Genomic DNA, 23,828 nt, shown 5'->3' with positions numbered 1-23,828 from the left:
CAGTTTCCAGCAAGCTTTTGACAGGCTAAACAATGACCAATCAGGACGATACTTATACCCTACATGTATCTCAGGGCCTTCTATCATCCTTTAAAATATGGCGTTGATTGGCCTCAAGGGGGCGCTATAGCAGAAAATCAGTTATATCTAAAGGTACAAGTGGCCTAGGCTTGTTATTCTTTTTTATTTGTATACTTTGCTGTAGCCTTTACAACTTTGTAATTACATGTGTTTACCAAAAATGCAAAGATTTTCATCAGTTGGCAAAAGAGTAAAAATTGCTCTTTTCGAACTTGTCTTTAAGTCCTTAATCAATCAAAACAAATTTGATCTTGATGCAATCTTGAGACCCTGTAGGTAAATAATTATCAAAAAAAATCTTGACATTTTAACTATTTGAGGCCCATAAACCTTGATCAAACATGTACGTGAAAGCCTTTTCAGAGTTATTTGGCCAAAACTCTGTCAAAGTTTAAAACATGCCAAAACTGTTGAAGCTACTAATTAACAATGACATTTGAAGTACATGTGCCAAGTATGAGCCAAATAAGTCTTCAGTAGGCTCTACAGTGAAAAAATAAATATTTTCAATTTATTCTATTTATCGCTATTTTCCAACCTAAATGGACAGAAGACAGGAACCTTTCACCCTATCAACACACAAATTTATACACATATATAGACTGATAATCTGATCTTGATTGCAAATTTTCAGCCAAATCGGACATGTTTTGCCTCTACAACGGCTGGAAAACTACAGCGATTTTGTAGGCCTCAAGCCTGTATTATCGCTTTTTTCAAATCTAAATGGACAGAAGTCAGGAACCTTTGACCCTATTGACACAGAAATTGACATACATATATAGACTGATATTGTGATCTTGATTGCAAATTTTGAGCCAAATCAGATATTTTTTGCCTCTAATATGGCCAAAGAGCAACAGCCATTTTGTAGGCCATAAGCCTGTATTATCACTTTTTTCAAACCTAAATGGTCAGAAGTCAGGAACCTTTGACCCTATCAACACACAAATTTACATACATGTATATACAGACCACTTGATCATGAATACCAATTTGGAGCCCAATCGGACTTTTCTTCTCTTTTTAATAAATAGAAACACACTGATAGGGAATGTTTTGTCTTTCTGATAGAGTGATAGATTTCCAGCAGGTTATATGTGGTCTCTTGCTGCGCTCTGGTGGTCATTTGGTGAAACAGCTACAGGTGAATTATTCTAAATTAAAGCTCTGCTGAACTTATTCAATCTTGCTTGTCTTGCTTAATTGAACATATTTATCCTTCTTGTTCATGCTGGTCAGCCGCCTGGGTCATTCTTGTTTATGCTCCACCCCCTTATTTTTTTTTTAAATTTGCATAATATGCAAAACCTACTTTTGAGATCTTGTCCTTGGATCCTTGACCAATCATGACATGTTTGGTATCAAACAGTTCAGCAGAGCTTACTCCTCAATGATTATTAAAAAAATCTTTACATTTATAAACAATATGGCCGCCATATGCAAATGAGTTCTACCATGGTGCAGTGAAATGTCTTTAACACTTATAACTTTTGAATGCTTAACCTGACACTAATACCACTTCAGTCCTTTGATCATTACATGATTCTCAGATACCCTGTCAGTTTAAGTAGACATACACCCCCAGGGGGCGAGGCCAATGCTCGATAGCTGTTTCTCTAGAACCATACAAGCTATCAAGGTCATCCTAGCCAATTATCATCTATGGCACTAATGCACTAATGGTACACAAAATGAAAATTTGATATGGACACTTTTGTGGTCACTATTAGCCAATCACATTCCAGCAAGCTTTTAACAGGCGGAATGTTAATCAGGTCAAAACTTATATACTATATACGGGTTATTTATTTGCCCTTTTTATGCCTTGTGTTTTTTCAATTTAAGAACTGAATTTGTTTCACCAAATGCCCACTAGAGTGCAGTAAGACACCACATAAAACCTGATGAACAGTACAGCTCAATTTATCAATGCTTTTCAACTAGTTTACTCACACCACTCATCTAGCATTGCCATTATGGTCTTTATGGTCACGCTGGTCACCCAGCTTGGTTATGCTGGCCATCCAGCTTGGTCATGCTGGCCATTCACATTGGTCATTATGGTTCTGCTGGTCATTCAGCTTTGTCCTCATAGTAATGGTGGTCTTCCAGCTTGGTCATACTGGCCAACCACCTTTGCCATGCTGGTCATCCAGTTTGGTCATTATGGTCTTCCAGCTTGGTCAATATGGTCAACAAGTTTGTCATCCAGATTAGTCATGCTGGTAATCTAGCTTGGTCTTCACGGTCATGCTGGTCATCCTCATCCAGTTTGGCGATGCCGGTCAACCGGCAACATGTTTTAAGCCTAACTGGCCTCCAGGGGTCTCTTTGCCTGTAACGCTCGAACCCCGTAAATCGCCGCTTGCGGCTATATTTATTATTCTTATTCTTTTTCTGCCATAGAAGTGATTGGGCAGAAGAAACCGTAAGGCCTACAGGGCTGAGACTTGGTCATATGGTAGTACTTCTCACCGCTACTCAGATTCAAAAGATGAGCCCGATCGGCCTCAAGGGGGCGCTATGGCGAAGGTCAACGCGTTTGGCCTCGTAACTCCCACGCCCTGATAGCTAGAGCAAAAATTCTTGCATTATATGATTCCTTGGTTAATGGCAAATCAAAAAGGTCAATAGAACCACTAAGCTCCGCCCACTTAGATTTTTTGCTATTTAGCATAATATGCAAAACCTACTTTTGAGAACTTGTCCTAGGGTCATTGACCAATCCTGCCATATTTGGTGTCAAACAACTCAGCAGAGTCCCAACCTTAATAATTATCGAAAAAATTGTGAAATTTGTAAACAATATGGCCGCCATATGCAAATTAATCTTACCGTAGCACACCCAAATTTACTCTAACAGCTGTAACTTTTGAATGCTTAAACCTACACTAATGCCACTTTAGAGCTTTGATGCCAACATGATTCTGAGGTAGAGTGTCAATCTGTGTAGACATACGCCTCCAGGGGGCGGAGCCAAGGCTAAAAATCTGTTTCTCAGGAACCGTACAAGCTACGAAGCTCTCCTTTGGCATGTATCATCTATGGCCTATGTTCTAATGTTTCACAGAAGGAAAATTTGATATGCAAATTTTTGCGATCGCTATTAGCCAATCAGATTCCAGCAAGCTTTTGACAGGCTAAACAATCACCAATCAGGACGATACTTATACCCTCCATGTATCTGAGGGCCTTCTATCATCCATTAAAATATGGCGTTGATTGGCCTCAAGGGGGCGCTATAGCAGAAAATCAGTTATATCTAAAGGTACAAGTGGCCTAGGCTTGTTATTCTTTTTGAATTGTATACTTTGCTGTAGCCTTTACAACTTTGTAATTACATGTATTTACCAAAAATGCAAAGATTTTCATCAGTGGCCAAAAGAGTAAAAATTGCTCTTTTCGAACTTGTCTTTAAGTCCTTAATCAATCAAAACAAATTTGGTCTTGATGCAATCTTGAGACCCTGTAGGTAAATAATTATCAAAAAAATCTTGACATTTTAACTATTTGAGGCCCATAAACCTTGATCAAACATGTACGTGAAAGCCTTTTCAGAGTTATTTGGCCAAAACTCTGTCAAAGTTTAAAACATGCCAAAACTGTTGAAGCTACTAATTAACAATGACATTTGAAGCACATGTGCCAAGTATGAGCCAAATAAGTCTTCAGTAGGCTCTACAGTGAAAAAATAACTATTTTCAGTTTATTCTATTTATCGCTATTTTCCAACCTAAATGGACAGAAGACAGGAACCTTTCACCCTATCAACACACAAATTTATACACATATATAGACTGATAATCTGATCTTGATTGCAAATTTTCAGCCAAATCGGACATGTTTTCCCTCTACAACGGCTGGAAAACTACAGCAATTTTGTAGGCCTCAAGCCTGTATTATCGCTTTTTTCAAATCTAAATGGACAGAAGTCAGGAACCTTTGACCCTATTGACACAGAAATTTACATACATATATAGACTGATATTGTGATCTTGATTGCAAATTTTGAGCCAAATCAGATATTTTTTGCCTCTAATATGGCCAAAGAGCAACAGCCATTTTGTAGGCCATAAGCCTGTATTATCGCTATTTTCAAACCTAAATGGACAGAAGTCAGGAACCTTTGACCCTATCAACACACAAATTTACACACATATATATGCAGACCACTTGATCATGAGTACCAATTTGGAGCCCAATCGGACTTTTCTTCTCTTTTTAATAAATAGAAACACACTGATAGGGAATGTTCTGTCTTTCTGATAGAGTGATAGATTTCCAGCAGGTTATATGTGGTCTCTTGCTGCGCTCTGGTGGTCATTTGGTGAAACAGCTACAGGTGAATTATTCTAAATTAAAGCTCTGCTGAACTTATTCAATCTTGCTTGTCTTGCTTAATTGAACATCTTTATCCTTCTTGTTCATGCTGGTCAGCCGCCTGGGTCATTCTTGTTTATGCTCCACCCACTTAATTTTTTTTTAAATTTGCATAATATGCAAAACCTACTTTTGAGATCTTGTCTTTGCCTCCTTGACCAATCATGACATGTTTGGTGTCAAACAGTTCAGCAGAGCTTACTCCTCAATAATTATTAAAAAAAATCTTTACATTTATAAACAATATGGCCGCCATATGCAAATGAGTTCTACCATGGTGCAGTAAAATGTCTTTAACACTTATAACTTTTGAATGCTTAACCTGACACTAATACCACTTCAGTCCTTTGATCATTACATGATTCTCAGATACCCTGTCAGTTTTAGTAGACATACACCCCCCCAGGGGGCGGGGCCAATGCTCGATAGCTGTTTCTCTAGAACCATACAAGCTATCAAGGTCATCCTAGCCAATTATCATCTATGGCCCATGCACTAATGGTACACCAAATGAAAATTTGATATGGACACTTTTTTGGTCACTATTAGCCAATCACATTCCAGCAAGCTTTTAACAGGCGGAATGTTAATCAGGTCAAAACTTATATACTATATACGGGTTATTTATATGCCCTTTTTATGCCTTGTGTTTTTTCAATTTAAGAACTGAATTTGTTTCACCAAATGCCCACTAGAGTGCAGTAAGACACCACATAAAACCTGATGAACACTACAGCTCAATTTATCAATGCTTTTCAACTAGTTTACTCACACCACTCATCTAGCATTGCCATTATGGTCTTTATGGTCACGCTGGTCACCCAGCTTGGTTATGCTGGCCATCCAGCTTGGTCATGCTGGCCATTCACATTGGTCATTATGGTCCTGCTGGTCATTCAGCTTTGTCCTCATAGTAATGGTGGTCTTCCAGCTTGGTCATACTGGCCAACCACCTTTGCCATGCTGGTCATCCAGTTTGGTCATTATGGTCTTCCAGCTTGGTCAATATGGTCAACAAGTTTGTCATCCAGATTAGTCATGCTGGTAATCTAGCTTGGTCTTCACGGTCATGCTGGTCATCCTCATCCAGTTTGGCGATGCCGGTCAACCGGCAACATGTTTTAAGCCTAACTGGCCTCCAGGGGTCTCTTTGCCTGTAACGCTCGAACCCCGTAAATCGCCGCTTGCGGCTATATTTATTAGGGGTTCGAGCACGTAGTGCTAGAAACCCTATTGTAATTGTTCTGATTATTATTATTATTATTATAGTTCTTATTCTTTTTCTGCCATAGAAGTGATTGGGCAGAAGAAACCGTAAGGCCTACAGGGCTGAGACTTGGTCATATGGTAGTACTTCTCACCGCTACTCAGATTCAAAAGATGAGCCCGATCGGCCTCAAGGGGGCGCTATGGCGAAGGTCAACGCGTTAGGCCTCGTAACTCCTACGCCCTGATAGCTAGAGCAAAAATTCTTGCATTATATGATTCCTTGGTTAATGGCAAATCAAAAAGGTCAATAGAACCACTAAGCTCCGCCCACTTAGATTTTTTGCTATTTAGCATAATATGCAAAACCTACTTTTGAGAACTTGTCCTAGGGTCATTGACCAATCCTATCATATTTGGTGTCAAACAACTCAGCAGAGTCCCATCCTCAATAATTATCGAAAAAATTGTGAAATTTGTAAACAGTATGGCCGCCATATGCAAATTAATCTTACCGTGGCACACCAAAATTTACTCTAACAGCTGTAACTTTTGAATTCTTAAACCTACACTAATGCCACTTTACAACTTTAATGACAACATGATTCTGAGGTAGCCCGTCAATCTGTGTAGACATACGCCCCCAGGGGGCGGAGCCAAAGCTAAAAATCTGTTTCTCAGGAACCGTACAAGCTATGAAGCTCTCCTTTGGCATGTATCATCTATGGCCTATGTCCTAATGTTTTACAGAAGGAAAATTTGATATGCAAATTTTTGCGATCGTTATTAGCCAATCAGATTCCAGCAAGCTTTTGACATGCTAAACAATGACCAATCAGGACGATACTTATACCCTACATGTATCTCAGGGCCTTCTATCATCCATTAAAATATGGCGTTGATTGGCCTCAAGGGGGCGCTATAGAAGAAAATCAGTTATATCTAAAGGTACAAGTGGCCTAGGCTTGTTATTCTTTTTTACTTGTATACTTTGCTGTAGCCTTTATAACTTTGTAATTACATGTGTTTACCAAAAATGCAAAGATTTTCATCAGTGGCCAAAAGAGTAAAAATTTCTCTTTTCGAACTTGTCTTTAAGTCCTTAATCAATCAAAACAAATTTGGTCTTGATGCAATCTTGAGACCCTGTAGGTAAATAATTATCAAAAAAATCTTGACATTTTAACTATTTGAGGCCCATAAACCTTGATCAAACATGTACGTGAAAGCCTTTTCAGAGTTATTTGGCCAAAACTCTGTCAAAGTTTAAAACATGCCAAAACTGTTGAAGCTACTAATTAACAATGACATTTGAAGCACATGTGCCAAGTATGAGCCAAATAAGTCTTCAGTAGGCTCTACAGTGAAAAAATAAATATTTTCAATTTATTCTATTTATCGCTATTTTCCAACCTAAATGGACAGAAGACAGGAACCTTTCACCCTATCAACACACAAATTTATACACATATATAGACTGATAATCTGATCTTGATTGCAAATTTTCAGCCAAATCGGACGTTTTGCCTCTACAACGGCTGGAAAACTACAGCGATTTTGTAGGCCTCAAGCCTGTATTATCGCTTTTTTCAAATCTAAATGGACAGAAGTCAGGAACCTTTGACCCTATTGACACAGAAATTGACATACATATATAGACTGATATTGTGATCTTGATTGCAAATTTTGAGCCAAATCAGATATTTCTTGCCTCTAATATGGCCAAAGAGCAACAGCCATTTTGTAGGGCATAAGCCTGTATTATCGCTTTTTTCAAGCCTAAATGGACAGAAGTCAGGAACCTTTGACCCTATCAACACACAAATTTACACACATATATATACAGACCACTTGATCATGAGTACCAATTTGGAGCCCAATCGGACTTTTCTTCTCTTTTTAATAAATAGAAACACACTGATAGGGAATGTTCTGTCTTTCTGATAGAGTAATAGATTTCCAGCAGGTTATATGTGGTCTCTTGCTGCTCTCTGGTGGTCATTTGGTGAAACAGCTACAGGTGAATTATTCTAAATTAAAGCTCTGCTGAACTTATTCAATCTTACTTGTCTTGCTTAATTGAAGATCTTTATCCTTCTTGGTCATGCTAGTCAGCCACCTGGGTCTTTCTTGTTTATGCTCCACCCACTTATTTTTGTTTTTATTTGCATAATATGCAAAACTTACTTTTGAGATCTTGTCCTTGGCTCCTTGACCAATCATGACATGTTTGGTGTCAAACAGTTCAGCAGAGCTTACTCCTCAATAATTATTAAAAAAATCTTTACATTTATAAACAATATGGCCGCCATATGGAAATGAGTTCTACCATGGTGCAGTAAAATCTCTTTAACACTTATAACTTTTGAATGCTTAACCTGACACTAATACCACTTCAGTCCTTTGATCATTACATGATTCTCAGATACCCTGTCAGTTTAAGTAGACATACACCCCCCCAGGGGGCGGAGCCAATGCTCGATAGCTGTTTCTCTAGAACCATACAAGCTATCAAGGTCGTCCTTGCCAATTATCATCTATGGCCCATGCACTAATGGTACACCAAATGAAAATTTGATATGGACACTTTTGTGGTCACTATTAGCAAATCACATTCCAGCAAGCTTTTGACAGGCTGAATGTCAATCAGGTCAAAACTTATGTACTATTATTGATATTATTGGTTATTAATATGTGCCCTTGTCATGCCTCACTGCTAGGCTCTACGAATGCCCACTAGAGTGCAGCAAGAGACCACATAAAACCTGCTGAACACTACAGCTCAATTTATCAATGCATTTCAACTAGTTTACTCACAGCACTCATCTAGCATTGTCATTATGGTCTTTATGGTCACGCTGGTCACCTAGCTTGGTTATGCTGCCCATCCAGCTAGGTCATTCTGGTCATTCACATTGGTCATTATGGTCCTGCTGGTCATTCAGCTTTGTCATCATAGCAATGCTGGTCATCCAGCTTGGTCATACTGGCCAAACACCTTTGCCATGCTGGTCATCCAGTCAACCGGCAACATGTTTTAAGCCTAACTGGCCTCCAGGGGCCTCTTTGTCTGTAACGCTCGAACCCCGTAAATCGCCGCTTGCGGCTATATTTATTATTATTATAGTTCTTATTCTTTTTCTGCCATAGAAGTGATTGGGCAGAAGAAACCGTAAGGCCTACAGGGCTGAGACTTGGTCATATGGTAGTACTTCTCACCGCTACTCAGATTCAAAACATGAGCCCGATTGGCCTCAAGGGGGCGCTATGGCGATTGTCAACGCGTTTGGCCTCGTAACTCCTACACCCTGATAGCTAGAGCAAAAATTCTTGCATTGTATGATTCCTTGGTTAATGGCAAATCAAAAAGGTCAATAGAACCACTAAGCTCCGCCCACTTAGATTTTTTGCTATTTAGCATAATATGCAAAACCTACTTTTGAGAACTTGTCCTAGGGTCATTGACCAATCCTGTCATTTTTGGTGTCAAACAACTCAGCAGAGTCCCAACCTCAATAATTATCGAAAAAATTGTGAAATTTGTAAACAATATGGCCGCCATATGCACATTAATCTTACCGTGGCACACCCAAATTTACTCTAACAGCTGTAACTTTTGAATGCTTAAACCTACACTAATGCCACTTTACAACTTTGATGCCAACATGATTCTGAGGTAGCCCGTCAATCTGTGTAGCCATACGCCCCCAGGGGGCGGAGCCAAAGCTAAAAATCTGTTTCTCAGGAACCGTACAAGCTATGAAGCTCTCCTTTGACATGTATCATCTATGGCCTATGTCCTAATGTTTTACAGAAGGAAAATTTGATATGCAAATTTTTGCGATCGTTATTAGCCAATCAGTTTCCAGCAAGCTTTTGACATGCTAAACAATGACCAATCAGGACGATACTTATACCCTACATGTATCTCAGGGCCTTCTATCATCCATTAAAATATGGCGTTGATTGGCCTCAAGGGGGCGCTATAGCAGAAAATCAGTTATATCTAAAGGTACAAGTGGCCTAGGCTTGTTATTCTTTTTTAGTTGTATACTTTGCTGTAGCCTTTACAACTTTGTAATTACATGTGTTTACCAAAAATGCAAAGATTTTCATCAGTGGCCAAAAGAGTAAAAATTCCTCTTTTCGAACTTGTCTTTAAGTCCTTAATCAATCAAAACAAATTTGGTCTTGATGCAATCTTGAGACCCTGTAGGTAAATAATTATCAAAAAATCTTGACATTTTAACTAATTGAGGCCCATAAACCTTGATCAAACATGTACGTGAAAGCCTTTTCAGAGTTATTTGGCCAAAACTCTGTCAAAGTTTAAAACATGCCAAAACTGTTGAAGCTACTAATTAACAATGACATTTGAAGCACATGTGCCAAGTATGAGCCAAATAAGTCGTCAGTAGGCTCTACAGTGAAACAATAACTATTTTCAATTTATTCTATTTATCGCTATTTTCCAACCTAAATGGACAGAAGACAGGAACCTTTCACCCTATCAACAGACAAATTTATACACATATATAGACTGATATTGTGATCTTGATTGCAAATTTTCAGCCAAATCGGACATGTTTTGCCTCTACAACGGCTGGAAAACTACAACGATTTTGTAGGCCTCAAGCCTGTATTATCGCTTTTTTCAAATCTAAATTGACAGAAGTCAGGAACCTTTGACCCTATTGACACAGAAATTGACATACATATATAGACTGATATTGTGATCTTGATTGCAAATTTTGAGCCAAATCAGATATTTTTTGCCTCTAATATGGCCAAAGAGCAACAGCCATTTTGTAGGCCATAAGCCTGTATTATCACTTTTTTCAAACCTAAATGGTCAGAAGTCAGGAACCTTTGACCCTATCAACACACAAATTTACATTCATGTATATACAGACCACTTGATCATGAGTACCAATTTGGAGCCCAATCGGACTTTTCTTCTCTTTTTAATAAATAGAAACACACTGATAGGGAATGTTCTGTCTTACTTATAGAGTGATAGATTTCCAGCAGGTTATATGTGGTCTCTTGCTGCGCTCTGGTGGTCATTTGGTGAAACAGTTACAGTTGAATTATTCTAAATTAAAGCTCTGCTGAACTTATTCAATCTTGCTTGTCTTGCTTAATTGAAGATCTTTATCCTTCTTGGTCATGCTAGTCAGCCGCCTGGGTCATTCTTGTTTATGCTCCACCCACTTATTTTTTTTTTTATTTGCATAATATGCAAAACTTACTTTTGAGATCTTGTCCTTGGCTCCTTGACCAATCATGACATGTTTGGTGTCAAACAGTTCAGCAGAGCTTACTCCTCAATAATTATTAAAAAAATCTTTACATTTATAAACAATATGGCCGCCATATGCAAATGAGTTCTACCATGGTGCAGTAAAATGTCTTTAACACATAACTTTTGAATGCTTAACCTGACACTAATACCACTTCAGTCCTTTGATCATTACATGATTCTCAGATACCCTGTCAGTTTAAGTAGACATACACCCCCAGGGGGCGGGGCCAATGCTCGATAGCTGTTTCTCTAGAACCATACAAGCTATCAAGGTCATCCTAGCCAATTATCATCTATGGCCCATGCACTAATGGTACACCAAATGAAAATTTGATATGGACACTTTTGTGGTCACTATTAGCCAATCACATTCCAGCAAGCTTTTAACAGGCGGAATGTTAATCAGGTCAAAACTTATATACTATATACGGGTTATTTATATGCCCTTTTTATGCCTTGTGTTTTTTCAATTTAAGAACTGAATTTGTTTCACCAAATGCCCACTAGAGTGCAGTAAGACACCACATAAAACCTGATGAACACTACAGCTCAATTTATCAATGCTTTTCAACTAGTTTACTCACACCACTCATCTAGCATTGCCATTATGGTCTTTATGGTCACGCTGGTCACCCAGCTTGGTTATCCAGTTTGGTGATGACGGTCAACCAGCAACAGGTTTTAAGCCTAACTGGCCTCCAGGGGCCTCTTTGCCTGTGACGCTCGAACCCCGTAAATCGCCGCTTGCGGCTATATTTAGGGGTTCGAGCACGTAGTGCTAGAAACCCTATTGTAATTGTTCTGATTATTATTATTATTATTATTAGGGGTTCGAGCACGTAGTGCTAGAAACCCTATTGTAATTGTTCTGATTATTATTATTAGGGGTTCGAGCACGTAGTGCTAGAAACCCTATTGTAATTGTTCTGATTATTATTATTATTATTATTATTATTATTATTATTATAGTTCTTATTCTTTTTCTGCCATAGAAGTGATTGGGCAGAAGAAACCGTAAGGCCTACAGGGCTGAGACTTGGTCATATGGTAGTACTTCTCACCGCTACTCAGATTCAAAAGATGATCCTGATCGGCCTCAAGGGGGCGCTATGGCGAAGGTCAACGCGTTTGGCCTCGTAACTCCTACGCCCTGATAGCTAGAGCAAAAATTCTTGCATTATATGATTCCTTGGTTAATGGCAAATCAAAAAGGTCAATAGAACCACTAAGCTCCGCCCAATTAGATTTTTTGCTATTTAGCATAATATGCAAAACCTACTTTTGAGAACTTGTCCTAGGGTCATTGACCAATCCTGTCATATTTGGTGTCAAACAGCTCAGCAGAGTCCCAAACTCAATAATTATCGAAAAAATTGTGAAACTTGTAAACAATATGGCCGCCATATGCAAATTAATCTTACCGTGGCACACCCAAATTTACTTTAACAGCTGTAACTTTTGAATGCTTAAACCGACACTAATGCCACTTTAGACCTATGATGCCAACATGATTCTGAGGTAGCATGTCAATCTGTGTAGACATACGCCCTCAGGGGGCGGAGCCAAAGCTAAAAATCTGTTTCTCAGGAAACGTACAAGCTATGAAGCTCTCCTTTGGCATGTATCATCTATGGCCTATGTCCTAATGTTTTACGGAAGGAAAATTTGATATGCAAATTTTTGCGATCGTTATTAGCCAATCAGTTTCCAGCAAGCTTTTGACAGGCTAAACAATGACCAATTAGGACGATACTTATACCCTACATGTATCTCAGGGCCTTCTATCATCCATTAAAATATGGCGTTGATTGGCCTCAAGGGGGCGCTATAGCAGAAAATCAGTTATATCTAAAGGTACAAGTGGCCTAGGCTTGTTATTCTTTTTTCGTTTTATACTTTGCTGTAGCCTTTACAACTTTGTAATTACATATGTTTACCAAAAATGCAAAGATTTTCATCAGTGGCCAAAAGAGTAAAAATTGCTCTTTTCGAACTTGTCTTTAAGTCCTTAATTAATCAAAACAAATTTGGTCTTGATGCAATCTTGAGACCCTGTAGGTAAATAATTATCAAAAAAATCTTGACATTTTAACTATTTGAGGCCCATAAACCTTGATCAAACATGTACGTGAAAGCCTTTTCAGAGTTATTTGGCCAAAACTCTGTCAAAGTTTAAAACATGCCAAAACTGTTGAAGCTACTAATTAACAATGACATTTGAAGTACATGTGCCAAGTATGAGCCAAATAAGTCTTCAGTAGGCTCTACAGTGAAAAAATAACTATTTTCAATTTATTCTATTTATCGCTATTTTCCAACCTAAATGGACAGAAGACAGGAACCTTTCACCCTATCAACACACAAATTTATACACATATATAGACTGATAATCTGATCTTGATTGCAAATTTTCAGCCAAATCGGACATGTTTTGCCTCTACAACGGCTGGAAAACTACAGCGATTTTGTAGGCCTCAAGCCTGTATTATCGCTTTTTTCAAATCTAAATGGACAGAAGTCAGGAACCTTTGACCCTATTGACACAGAAATTTACATACATATATAGACTGATATTGTGATCTTGATTGCAAATTTTGAGCCAAATCAGATATTTTTTGCCTCTAATATGGCCAAAGAGCAACAGCCATTTTGTAGGCCATAAGCCTGTTTTATCGCTTTTTTCAAGCCTGAATGGACAGAAGTCAGGAACCTTTGACCCTATCAACACACAAATTTACACACATAAATATACAGACCACTTGATCATGAGTACCAATTTGGAGCCCAATCGGACTTTTCTTCTCTTTTTAATAAATAGAAACACACTGATAGGGAATGTTCTGTCTTTCTGATAGAATGATAGATTTCCAGCAGGTTATATGTGGTCTCTTGCTGCGCTCTGGTGGTCATTTGGTGAAACAGCTACAGGTGAATTATTCTAAATTAAAGCTCTGCTGAACTTATTTAATCTTGCTTGTCTGGCTTAATTGAACATCTTTATCCTTCTTGGTCATGCTGCTCAGCCACCTGGGTCATTCTTGTTTATGCTCCACCCAATAATTTTTTTTTTAAATTTGCATAATATGCAAAACCTACTTTTGAGATCTTGTCTTTGCCTCCTTGACCAATCATGACATGTTTGTTGTCAAACAGTTCAGCAGAGCTTACTCCTCAACAATTATAAAAAAAATCTTTACATTTATAAACAATATGGCCACCATATGCAAATTAGTTTTACCATGGTGCAGTAAAATGTCTTTAACACTTAGAACTTTTGAATGCTTAACCTGACACTAATACCACTTCAGTCCTTTGATCATTACATGATTCTCAGATACCCTGTCAGTTTAAGTAGACATACACCCCCAGGGGGCGGAGCCAATGCTCGATAGCTGTTTCTCTAGAACCATACAAGCTATCAAGGTCATCCTAGCCAATTATCATCTATGGCCCATGCACTAATGGTACACCAAATGAAAATTTGATATGGACACTTTTGTGGTCACTATTAGCCAATCACATTCCAGCAAGCTTTTAACAGGCGGAATGTTAATCAGGTCAAAACTTATATACTATATACGGGTTATTTATATGCCCTTTTTATGCCTTGTGTTTTTTCAATTTAAGAACTGAATTTGTTTCACCAAATGCGCAATAGAGTGCAGTAAGACACCACATAAAACCTGATGAACACTACAGCTCAATTTATCAATGCTTTTCAACTAGTTTACTCACACCACTCATCTAGCATTGCCATTATGGTCACGCTGGTCACCCATCTTGGTTATGCTGGCCATCCAGCTTGGTCATGCTGGCCATTCACATTGGTCATTATGGTCCTGCTGGTCATTCAGCTTTGTCCTCATAGTAATGGTGGTCTTCCAGCTTGGTCATACTGGCCAACCACCTTTGCCATGCTGGTCATCCAGTTTGGTGATGCCGGTCAACCAGCAACATGTTTTAAGCCTAACTGGCCTCCAGGGGCGTCTTTGCCTGTAACGCTCGAACCCCGTAAATCGCCGCTTGCGGCTATATTTATTATTATTATAGTTCTTATTCTTTTTCTGCCATAGAAGTGATTGGGCAGAAGAAACCGTAAGGCCTACAGGGCTGAGACTTGGTCATATGGTAGTACTTCTCACCGCTACTCAGATTCAAAAGATGAGCCCGATCGGCCTCAAGGGGGCGCTATGGCGAAGGTCAACGCGTTAGGCCTCGTAACTCCCACACCCTGATAGCTAGAGTAAAAATTCTTGCAGTATATGATTTCTTGGTTAATGGCAAATCAAAAAGGTCAATAGAACCACTAAGCTCCGCCCACTTAGATTTTTTGCTATTTAGCATAATATGCAAAACCTACTTTTGAGAACTTGTTCTAAACTCATTGACCAATCCTGAGATGCTTGGTGTCAAACAACTCAGCAGAGTCCCAACCTCAATAATTATCGAAAAAATCTTGAAATTTGTAAACAATATGGCCGCCATATGCAAATTAGTCTTACCGTGCCACACCCAAATTTACTTTAACAGCTGTAACTTTTGAATGCTTAAACCTACACTAATGCCACTTTAGACCTTTGATGCCAACATGATTCTGAGGTAGCAAGTCAATCTGAGTAGACATACGCACCCAGGGGGCGGAGCCAAAGCTAAAAATCTGTTTCTCAGGAACCGTATGAGCTATCAAGCTCCCATTTGGCATGTATCATCTATGGCCTATTACCAAATGATTCACTGAAGGAAAATTTGATATGCAAATTTTTGCAATCGTTATTAGCCAATCAGATTCCAGCAAGCTTTTGACATGCTAAACAATGACCAATCAGGACGATACTTATACCCTACATGTATCTCAGGGCCATCTATCATCCTTTAAAATATGGCGTTGATTGGCCTCAAGGGGGCGCTATAGCAGAAAATCAGTTATATCTAAAGGTACAAGTGGCCTAGGCTTGTTATTCTTTTGTAGTTGTATACTTTGCTATAGCCTTTACAACTTTGTAATTACATTTGTTTACCAAAAATGCAAAGATTTTCATCAGTGGCCAAAAGAATAAAAATTGCTCTTTTCGAACTTGTCTTTAAGTCCTTAATCAATCAAAACAAATTTGGTCTTGATGCAATCCTGAGACCCTGTAGGTAAATAATTATCAAAAAAATCTTGACATTTTAACAATTTGAGGCCCATAAACCTTGATCAAACATGTACGTGAAAGCCTTTTCAGAGTTATTTGGCCAAAACTCTGTCAAAGTTTAAAACATGCCAAAACTGTTGAAGCTACTAATTAACAATGACATTTGAAGCACATGTGCCAAGTATGAGCCAAATAAGTCTTCAGTAGGCTCTACAGTGAAAAAATAACTATTTTCAATTTATTCTATTTATCGCTATTTTCCAACCTAAATGGACAGAAGACAAGAACCTTTCACCATATCAACACACAAATTGATACACATATATAGACTGATCATCTGATCTTGATTGCAAATTTTCAGCCAAATCGGACATGTTTTGCCTCTACAACGGCTGGAAAACTACAGCGATTTTGTAGGCCTCAAGCCTGTATTATCGCTTTTTTCAAATCTAAATGGACAGAAGTCAGGAACCTTTGACCCTATTGACACAGAAATTGACATACATATATAGACTGATATTGTGATCCTGACTGCAAATTTTGAGCCAAATCAGATATTTTTTGCCTCTAATATGGCCAAAGAGCAACAGCCATTTTGTAGGCCATAAGCCTGTATTATCACTTTTTTCAAACCTAAATGGTCAGAAGTCAGGAACCTTTGACCCTATCAACACACAAATTTACATACATGTATATACAGACCACTTGATCATGAGTACCAATTTGGAGCCCAATCGGACTTTTCCTCTCTTTGTAATAAATAGAAACACACTGATAGGGAATGTTCTGTCTTTCTGATAGAGTAATAGATTTCCAGCAGGTTATATGTGGTCTCTTGCTGCGCTCTGGTGGTCATTTGGTGAAACAGCTACAGGTGAATTATTCTAAATTAAAGCTCTGCTGAATTTATTCAATCTTGCTTGTCTTGCTTAATTGAACATATTTATCCTTCTTGTTCATGATGGTCAGCCACCTGGGTCATTCTTGTTTATGCTCCACCCACTTAATTTTTTTTTTAATTTGCATAATATGCAAAACCTACTTTTGAGATCTTGTCCTTGGATCCTTGACCAATCATGACATGTTTGGTGTCAAACAGTTCAGCAGAGCTTACTCCTCAAAAATTATTAAAAAAAATCTTTACATTTATAAACAATATGGCCGCCATATGCAAATGAGTTCTACCATGGTGCAGTAAAATGTCTTTAACACTTATAACTTTTGAATGCTTAACCTGACACTAATACCACTTCAGTCCTTTGATCATTACATGATTCTCAGATACCCTGTCAGTTTAAGTAGACATACACCCCCAGGGGGCGGGGCCAATGCTCGATAGCTGTTTCTCTAGAACCATACAAGCTATCAAGGTCATCCTAGCCAATTATCATCTATGGCCCATGCACTAATGGTACACCAAATGAAAATTTGATATGGACACTTTTGTGGTCACTATTAGCCAATCACATTCCAGCAAGCTTTTAACAGGCGGAATGTTAATCAGGTCAAAACTTATATACTATATACGGGTTATTTATATGCCCTTTTTATGCCTTGTGTTTTTTCAATTTAAGAACTGAATTTGTTTCACCAAATGCCCACTAGAGTGCAGTAAGACACCACAAAAAAACCTGATGAACACTACAGCTCAATTTATCAATGCTTTTCAACTAGTTTACTCACACCACTCATCTAGCATTGCCATTATGGTCTTTATGGTCACGCTGGTCACCCAGCTTGGTTATGCTGGCCATCCAGCTTGGTCATGCTGGTCATCCAGTTTGGTCATTATGGTCTTCCAGCTTGGTCAATATGGTCAACAAGTTTGTCATCCAGATTAGTCATGCTGGTACTCTAGCTTGATCTTCACGGTCATGCTGGTCATCCTCATCCAGTTTGGCGATGCCGGTCAACCGGCAACATGTTTTAAGCCTAACTGGCCTCCAGGGGTCTCTTTGCCTGTAACGCTCGAACCCCGTAAATCGCCGCTTGCGGCTATATTTATTATTATTATTATTCTTATTCTTTTTCTGCCATAGAAGTGATCGGGCAGAAGAAACCGTAAGGCCTACAGGGCTGAGACTTGGTCATATGGTAGTACTTCTCACCGCTACTCAGATTCAAAAGATGAGCCCGATCGGCCTCAAGGGGGCGCTATGGCGAAGGCCAACGCGTTAGGCCTCGTAACTGCCACGCCCTGATAGCTAGAGCAAAAATTCTTGCATTATATGATTCCTTGGTTAATGGCAAATCAAAAAGGTCAATAGAACCACTAAGCTCCGCCCACTTAGATTTTTTGCTATTTAGCATAATATGCAAAACCTACTTTTGAGAACTTGTCCTAGGGTCATTGACCAATCCTATCATTTTTGGTGTCAAACAACTCAGCAGAGTCCCAAACTCAATAATTATCGAAAAAATTGTGAAATTTGTAAACAATATGGCCGCCATATGCAAATTAATCTTACCGTGGCACACCCAAATTTACTCTAACAGCTGTAACTTTTGAATGCTTAAACCTACACTAATGCCACTTTACAACTTTGATGCCAACATGATTCTGAGGTAGCCCATTAAGCTGTGTAGACATACGCCCCCAGGGGGCGGAGCCAAAGCTAAAAATCTGTTTCTCAGGAACCGTACAAGCTATGAAGCTCTCCTTTGGCATGTATCATCTATGGCCTATGTCCTAATGTTTTACCGAAGGAAAATTTGATATGCAAATTTTTGCGATCGTTATTAGCCAATCAGATTCCAGCAAGCTTTTGACAGGCTAAACAATGACCAATCAGGACGATACTTATACCCTACATGTATCTCAGGGCCTTCTATCATCCATTAAAATATGGCGTTGATTGGCCTCAAGGGGGCGCTATAGCAGAAAATCAGTTATATCTAAAGGTACAAGTGGCCTAGGCTTGTTATTCTTTTTTATTTGTATACTTTGCTGTAGCCTTTACAACTTTGTAATTACATGTGTTTACCAAAAATGCAAAGATTTTCATCAGTGGCCAAAAGAGTAAAAATTGCTCTTTTCGAACTTGTCTTTAAGTCCTTAATCAATCAAAACAAATTTGGTCTTGATGCAATCTTGAGACCCTGTAGGTAAATAATTATCAAAAAAATCTTGACATTTTAACTATTTGAGGCCCATAAACCTTGAACAAACATGTACGTGAAAGCCTTTTCAGAGTTATTTGGCCAAAACTCTGTCAAAGTTTAAAACATGCCAAAACTGTTGAAGCTACTAATTAACAATGACATTTGAAGTACATGTGCCAAGTATGAGCCAAATAAGTCTTCAGTAGGCTCTACAGTGAAAAAATAACTATTTTCAATTTATTCTATTTATCGCTATTTTCCAACCTAAATGGACAGAAGACAGGAACCTTTCACCCTATCAACACACAAATTTATACACATATATAGACTGATAATCTGATCTTGATTGCAAATTTTCAGCCAAATAGGACATGTTTTGCCTCTACAACGGCTGGAAAACTACAGCGATTTTGTAGGCCTCAAGCCTGTATTATCGCTTTTTTCAAATCTAAATTGACAGAAGTCAGGAACCTTTGACCCTATTGACACAGAAATTGACATACATATATAGACTGATATTGTGATCGTGATTGCAAATTTTGAGCCAAATCAGATATTTTTTGCCTCTAATATGGCCAAAGAGCAACAGCCATTTTGTAGGCCATAAGCCTGTATTATCGCTTTTTTCAAACCTAAATGGACAGAAGTCAGGAACCTTTGACCCTATCAACACACAAATTTACAGACATATATATGCAGACCACTTGATCATGATTACCAATTTGGAGCCAAATCGGACTTTTCTTCTCTTTTTAATAAATAGAAACACACTGATAGGGAATGTTCTGTCTTACTTATAGAGTGATAGATTTCCAGCAGGTTATATGTGGTCTCTTGCTGCGCTCTGGTGGTCATTTGGTGAAACAGCTACAGGTGAATTATTCTAAATTAAAGCTCTGCTGAACTTATTCAATCTTGCTTGTCTTGCTTAATTGAACATATTTATCCTTCTTGTTCATGTTGGTCAGCCGCCTGGGTCATTCTTGTTTATGCTCCACCCACTTAATTTTTGTTTTTAATTTGCATAATATGCAAAACCTACTTTTGAGATCTTGTCCTTGGATCCTTGACCAATCCTGACATGTTTGGTGTCAAACAGTTCAGCAGAGCTTACTCCTCAATAATTATTAAAAAAATCTTTACATTTATAAACAATATGGCCGCCATATGCAAATGAGTTCTACCATGGTGCAGTAAAATGTCTTTAACACATAACTTTTGAATGCTTAACCTGACACTAATACCACTTCAGTCCTTTGATCATTACATGATTCTCAGATACCCTGTCAGTTTAAGTAGACATTCACCCCTACGGGGCGGGGCCAATACTCAATAGCTGTTTCTCTAGAACCATACAAGCTATCAAGGTCATCCTAGCCAATTATCATCTATGGCCCATGCACTAATGGTACTCCAAATGAAAATTTGATATGGACACTTTTGTGGTCACTATTAGCCAATCACATTCCAGCAAGCTTTTAACAGGCGGAATGTTAATCAGGTCAAAACTTATATACTATATACGGGTTATTTATATGCCCTTTTTATGCCTTGTGTTTTTTCAATTTAAGAACTGAATTTGTTTCACCAAATGCCCACTAGAGTGCAGTAAGACACCACATAAAACCTGATGAACACTACAGCTCAATTTATCAATGCTTTTCAACTAGTTTACTCACACCACTCATCTAGCATTGCCATTATGGTCTTTATGGTCACGCTGGTCACCCAGCTTGGTTATGCTGGCCATCCAGCTTGGTCATGCTGGCCATTCACATTGGTCATTATGGTCCTGCTGGTCATTCAGCTTTGTCCTCATAGTAATGGTGGTCTTCCAGCTTGGTCATACTGGCCAACCACCTTTGCCATGCTGGTCATCCAGTTTGGTCATTATGGTCCTCCAGCTTGGTCAATATGGTCAACAAGTTTGTCATCCAGATTAGTCATGCTGGTAATCTTGCTTGGTCTTCACGGTCATGCTGGTCATCCTCATCCAGTTTGGCGATGCCGGTCAACCGGCAACATGTTTTAAGCCTAACTGGCCTCCAGGGGTCTCTTTGCCTGTAACGCTCGAACCCCGTAAATCGCCGCTTGCGGCTATATTGGTATTTATAATCGCTTCCCCTGCTTTTTCTGACCTAGAAGTGATTGCACAGAACAAACCGTAAGGCCTAGAGAGCTGAGACTTGGTCATATGGTATTACTTTAGACCCCTACTCAGCCGCATGACATGAGTCCCGATCGGCCTCAAGGGGGCGCTATGGAAAAGGTCAACGCGTTAGGCCTTGTAACTCCCACACCCTGATAGCTAGAGCAAAAATTCTTGCATTATATGATTCCGTGGTTAATGGCAAATCAAAAAGGTCAATATAACCACTAAGCTCCGCCCACTTAGATTTTTTGCTATTTAGCATAATATGCAAAACCTACTTTTGAGAACTTGTCCTAGGGTCATTGACCAATCCTGTCATATTTGGTGTCAAACAACTCAGCAGAGTCCCAACCTCAATAATTATCGAAAAAATTGTGAAATTTGTAAACAATATGGCCGCCATATGCAAATTAATCTTACCGTGGCACACCCAAATTTACTTTAACAGCTGTAACTTTTGAATGCTTAAACCGACACTAATGCCACTTTAGACCTATGATGCCAACATGATTCTGAGGTAGTGCGTCAATCTGTGTAGACATACGCCCCCAGGGGGCGGAGCCAAAGCTAAAAATCTGTTTCTCAGGAACCGTACAAGCTATGAAGCTCTCCTTTGGCATGTATCATCTATGGCCTATGTCCTAATGTTTTACAGAAGGAAAATTTGATATGCAAATTTTTGCGATCGTTATTAGCCAATCAGATTCCAGCAAGCTTTTGACAGGCTAAACAATGACCAATCAGGACGATACTTATACCCTACATGTATCTCAGGGCCTTCTATCATCCATTAAAATATGGCGTTGATTGGCCTCAAGGGGGCGCTATAGCAGAAAATCAGTTATATCTAAAGGTACAAGTGGCCTAGGCTTGTTATTCTTTTTTAGTTGTATACTTTTCTGTAGCCTTTACAACTTTGTAATTACATATGTTTACCAAAAATGCAAAGATTTTCATCAGTGGCCAAAAGAGTAAAAATTGCTCTTTTCGAACTTGTCTTTAAGTCCTTAATCAATCAAAACAAATTTGGTCTTGATGCAATCTTGAGACCCTGTAGGTAAATAATTATCAAAAAAATCTTGACATTTTAACTATTTGAGGCCCATAAACCTTGATCAAACATGTACGTGAAAGCCTTTTCAGAGTTATTTGGCCAAAACTCTGTCAAAGTTTAAAACATGCCAAAACTGTTGAAGCTACTAATTAACAATGACATTTGAAGTACATCTGCCAAGTATGAGCCAAATAAGTCTTCAGTAGGCTCTACAGTGAAAAAATAACTATTTTCAATTTATTCTATTTATCGCTATTTTCCAACCTAAATGGACAGAAGACAGGAACCTTTCACCCTATCAACACACAAATTTATACACATATATAGACTGATAATCTGATCTTGATTGCAAATTTTCAGCCAAATCAGACATGTTTTGCCTCTACAACGGCTGGAAAACTACAGCGATTTTGTAGGCCTCAAGCCTGTATTATCGCTTTTTTCAAATCTAAATGGACAGAAGTCAGGAACCTTTGACCCTATTGACACAGAAATTGACATACATATATAGACTGATATTGTGATCCTGATTGCAAATTTTGAGCCAAATCAGATATTTTTTGCCTCTAATATGGCCAAAGAGCAACAACCATTTTGTAGGCCATAAGCCTGTATTATCACTTTTTTCAAACCTAAATGGTCAGAAGTCAGGAACCTTTGACCCTATCAACACACAAATTTACATACATGTATATACAGACCACTTGATCATGAGTACCAATTTGGAGCCCAATCGGACTTTTCTTCTCTTTTTAATAAATAGAAACACACTGATAGGGAATGTTCTGTCTTTCTGATAGAGTGATAGATTTCCAGCAGGTTATATGTGGTCTCTTGCTGCGCTCTGGTGGTCGTTTGGTGAAACAGCTACAGGTGAATTATTCTAAATTAAAGCTCTGCTGAACTTATTCAATCTTGCTTGTCTTGCTTAATTGAACATATTTATCCTTCTTGTTCATGCTAGTCAGCCGCCTGGGTCATTCTTGTTTATGCTCCACCCACTTAATTTTTTTTTTAATTTGCATAATATGCAAAACCTACTTTTGAGATCTTGTCCTTGGATCCTTGACCAATCATGACATGTTTGGTGTCAAACAGTTCAGCAGAGCTTACTCCTCAATAATTATTAAAAAAATCTTTACATTTATAAACAATATGGCCGCCATATGCAAATGAGTTCTACCATGGTGCAGTAAAATGTCTTTAACACTTATAACTTTTGAATGCTTAACCTGACACTAATACCACTTCAGTCCTTTGATCATTACATGATTCTCAGATACCCTGTCAGTTTAAGTAGACATACACCCCCCCAGGGGGCGGGGCCAATGCTCGATAGCTGTTTCTCTAGAACCATACAAGCTATCAAGGTCATCCTAGCCAATAATCATCTATGGCCCATGCACTAAT

This window comes from Astyanax mexicanus, chromosome 3, assembly GCF_023375975.1.
Source record: "Astyanax mexicanus isolate ESR-SI-001 chromosome 3, AstMex3_surface, whole genome shotgun sequence".
Lineage (NCBI taxonomy): Eukaryota > Metazoa > Chordata > Actinopteri > Characiformes > Acestrorhamphidae > Astyanax > Astyanax mexicanus.
The sequence above is the reverse complement of the archived record's forward strand: the minus strand, read 5'-3'. Positions refer to the sequence as shown.